At 41.7% G+C, this 4641-nt stretch overlaps 1 protein-coding gene across 1 annotated transcript in view; it reads left to right on the top strand.

The window, feature by feature from the left end:
* CARD6 (caspase recruitment domain family member 6) overlaps positions 1 to 4641 on the top strand; it is a 54751-nt gene that overhangs the window by 21035 nt on the left and 29075 nt on the right.

Raw genomic sequence — 4641 nt, 5'->3', positions numbered from 1 at the left:
TAAAAAACAAACAAACACAAAAAATAAAGAAAACATTTTAATCTTACAGTACAGTACCATGAAAAGTACAGTAGTACAGCACAACAGCTGGCACACAGGCTGGCATCGAGTGAACAGGCAAGAAGAGTTACTGACTGGAGGAGGGAGAGGAGGTGGGAGATGGTAGAGCTGAAGATCATCAGGAACAGGAATTGGAGGGCAAGCTGCAATTTCACTCACGCCTGACGTTGATGGCACAGCCTTGCTGGAACCAGACGCACGTTCGCATCTTTGTTTTTTGTTTTGTTTTTTGAATTATTTATTTATATATTTATTTTTTGTCTGTGTTGGGTCTTTGTTGCTGCTCTCTGGCTTTCTCTAGCTGCGGCAAACGGGGGCTACTCTTGAAGGCGGCGCGCGGGCTTCTAACTGCTGTGGCTTCTCTTGTTGCAGAGCATGGGCTGTAGGCGCACAGGCTTCAGTAGTTGCAGCACGAGTGCATGGGCTTCAGCACTTGTGGTTCGCAGGCTCAGTAGTTGTGGTGCACAGGCTTAGTTGCTTCTCGGCACGTGGGATCTTCCCATACCAGGGATCAAACCCATGTCCCCTGCATTGGCAGGCGGATTCTTAACCACTTTGCCACCAGGGAAGTCCCACGTCTGCATCTTTGAAAGTTCTCAACTTGAAGTTTCGTTATGTAGGAGACTTACTGTTAAATATCTATTCCTTACCTCTGATCTGCCAGTACACCCCCTTGACCAAACCCAACTGGAAAACAGAGAACAAGGAGCCCATCTAGGCTGTTCATGTAGGTCAGCCTTTTAGGGTTCAGAGTAGGGTGGAGAATGGATCCAGAGGGGCAAACAGAAGGTAACCAAAAATTCTTCTTTCCATTCCATTCTTCCCTTTTTCCTCTTGTTTACTTTCTTCCTTCTCTCATATTTATTTATCGAGCATCTATTATGTGTGAGTCATTGGACTCAGAACTGAGAAGACATGGAAACAGAATGAGAATCCTACTATAGCTGTGAGATCCTGTAAATCTGTGTGTTTCCTCCCTATTGTAAAACTATAAGCTCATTATACATGGTTTTGAAAATGCAGGAATAGACAAAGAAGAAAGGAACATAAATGTAACCCTTAATCCTGGTGGTCCAGTGGTTAAGACTTCACACTTCCAATGCAGGGGGTGTGGGTTCCATCTGGGGAACTAAGATACCACATGCTGTGCAGTGTGGCCAAAAAAAAAAAAATGTAATCTGTAACTTCATAATTTAGAGTAGCTAGTAATATAGTCCTCTAACTCACTAATAACATTTTCATGTATTTTTTCTATGTTTATGAATTTACAGGCAGTACTCTATTACATTTTTGCGTCTGTACCAGGGTTGATGTGGCAAAGTCAAACATAGTGTTAGGGGCAGGCAGTATAAACGGGATGAAATATTGGTTTTCCAGATGTCTTAAGAAAGTCTGGGGCTTCCCTGGTGGTGCAGTGGTTAAGAATCCGCCTGCCAATGCAGGGAACACGGGTTCGAGCCCTGGTCTGTGAAGATCCCACATTCTGCAGAGCAACTAAGCCTGTGCACCACAACTACTGAGCCTCTGCTCTAGAGCCGGTGAGCCACAACTACTGAAGCCCACGCTCCTAGAGCCCATGCTCTGCAACAGAGAAGCCACTGCAGTGAGAAACCTGCGCACCGCAATGAAGAGTAGCCCCTGCTCGCTGCAACTAGAGAAAGCCCACACGCAGCAACAAAGACCCAACACAGCCAAAAATAAAATTAATTAATTAAAAAAAAAAAAAAGGAAGTCTGCATTCAGGACATGAAATATAGTGGAAGGGTGTTATTGTATAATGCACAAGTCTGATTTTTTAAAAAATATTTATCTATTTATTTGGCTACGCCGGGTCTTAGCTGAGGCACGTGGGATCTTCACTGCCGCATGTGGGACCTTAGTTGCAGCATGCGGGATCTTTTAGTTGCAGCATGCAGGCTCTTAGTTGTGGTATGTGGGATCTATTTCCCTGACCAGGGATTGAACCTGGGCCCCTGCACTGGGAGCGCTCTTCACCACTGGACCACCAGGCAAGTCCCAAGTCTTGATTGCTTTAAGTCAAATGAAAAAATGCAGAACCATTTGTTTAGCCACGTGTACAATTTAACTAAGTTGAGAACATTCAATTTGTATGTGACTTGTTTTTTGCGGTTAGCAGATTGAAGAGTCTACCCAATGATTTGTCTTTTTCAGCACCTGAAAATCCTTTCTTAAACACCTTAAATCAATTTACATTTTGAACAAGAAAGCAAATATTGTTTCTTTTTTAACATTAAAAAGTGTGTTCTTTGTTGTGATGCTTGAAAGGAGTGTACTCCAATGTGACAGAAAGACTGGCCACAGGGAAAAAGTTGTCTCATAAATCCTTATTAGCCTCATACATCTAGGTTTTACCTGCATTCATGGTGACCTCCTTCATTTCCTCATGTCTTGGAATTCTTTGTAGTTTCCTTTTGTGATTAAGGTATAGTTCCTTTTCCAATATTTGCTATATAGAACCCATGTAAACAAAGTGTGTGTTGGGGAGGATAAACATGGCACTGACTGCTGAGGATTCAGGCATCTGATTTTAACAGGTGGCTTTAAGTGCTAATTGGCTAAGGGTAGTTATTGGTATTTGTTAGGGTAAAGGCTAAGATGCTATAGCAAAGATAAGGCAAAAATATAGCAGCTTAAATAATATGGGAGGTTCTTTCTCCCCCATGTAACACTTCAGCCTAAGCTGATGGAGAACTCTCCTCAGTAGGGCTAATCAAGTATGAAGTTCTTTTCACTTTGTTGTTCTTCCATCTCTTTGGGTATTGCCTTTTTCTGCAAGATTGAAGCCACTCTCTCTAATGTCCTTGATCCAATTTATAAAAAGGTGAGAAAAGCCAAAGTCCAGAGAAACCAGCCTGACTTTAAGTTAGAAAGAACTTGGAAATGACAAACTTCTTTCACTCCCACCCATTGACTCGAACTTGGTCACGTAGCCACACATAGCTGCAAAGGAGGTTGGGAAATGTAGTCACTAGCTGAGTACTTATGCCTCTGGGAAGAAGGGAAGAAGCAGCTGTTTACCACAATATCATAAAATGCCAAGATATCCGAGGTGCAGAGAGGAAGTCACCAGATGGCACCCCAGAACAAACATCAGACGTTCATCCCTATCACCTTAGTCATAAGTTTTTGCTTATCCTTATTATAGGATATAAATTACTTTAGTGATGGGGAGGGGTAGTAATTGCCTGAATTGAAGATTTTGTTTTGTTTTGTTTTTCAGTCTTTGTACATTATTTTAATTAAAAACACACTGTTGGGCTTCCCTGGTGGCGCAGTGGTTGAGAGTCCGCCTGCCGATGCAGGGGACGCGGGTTCGTGCCCCGGTCCGGGAGGATCCCACATGCCGCGGAGCGGCTGGGCCCGTGAGCCATGGCCGCTGAGCCTGCGCGTCCGGAGCCTGTGCTCCGCGGCGGGAGAGGCCACAGCAGTGAGAGGCCCGCGAACCGCAAAAACAAAAAACAAAAAACACACTGTTGTGTAAAATATACAGATCTCAAGTTGTTAACATTCAAATACAGAATGTGATAAAGTAGCTTTGTAAGTTTTCTTCACTGAGACAGACTTTCTGTCACATTTAGACTTGTATGATTATTAAGACATAATGAACAAGAGAAGTACAGATTTTCTAACCTTATGATTAGTAAATTCCTCTGCAAAGGAATGAAGGTATTCAGTCATTAATGGGGAAACAGTTGGCAAATTAGATGGCACTGCCTACATTGTATTAATGTAAGAGACACAATAAGAGCTATAAGAAACTGAGTTAAATGTTAGAAGTATAGGCAATATAGCTTACTCAGACTTCTACCAATGATTATATACTTGGTATATAAATATTCTTAAAAGTAAAGTAGTTCAGTAAGATTACATCTATATTTGTTCCAAAATGACAATTTGTTTAATATATTAATCTGATACATATTTTTGAACTGGAGTCATCTACAAAGAAATAATGAGAAATCCTGAAAAGAAACTATTAGTTCCAAGTCAAATTATGTTTAAAAGTTAAGAGGTCTATGGAAAGCAAGTGTGGGTAAGAAACATTGGCTACATGCCAATTTTTATTTCTCAGAGAAATTCTTACACAAATAATCATCTTTTTTGTCTTACAAAACAAACCCCCCAAATCCTAAAATTAATCTCACAAAGCCAAACTAGCAGAGCTTAGAGTAACAAAGTCAAAGCCAGTCTTGTCATCTACACATTAACTTGATAAATCAAACTGTATCCTGAAAACAAGCAAACAAACAAACAACAAAGAACAACTGCATCTGCTCCTGTGCAGAACTGATGATGACTTTCAACCCTTAAATAAAGATAGCTTTACACAGCTCTTTCTTTCTTTTTTTTTTTTAATAAATTTATTTATTTATTTTTGGCTGCGTTGGCTCTTGGTTGATGCCTGAGGGCTTTCTCCATTTGTGGCGAGCGGGGGCTACTCTTAGTTGCGGTGCGCAGGCTTCTCATTGTGGTGGCTTCTCTTGTTGCAGAGCACGGGCTGTAGGTGCGCAGGCTTCAGTAGTTGTGGCATGCGGGCTCAGTAGTTGTGGTGCACGGGCT

Source organism: Physeter macrocephalus, chromosome 8 (assembly GCF_002837175.3).
Source record: "Physeter macrocephalus isolate SW-GA chromosome 8, ASM283717v5, whole genome shotgun sequence".
NCBI classification, from domain to species: domain Eukaryota; kingdom Metazoa; phylum Chordata; class Mammalia; order Artiodactyla; family Physeteridae; genus Physeter; species Physeter macrocephalus.
Note: the sequence above shows the minus strand (reverse complement) of the source record. Positions and strands in the feature narration are given on the sequence as shown.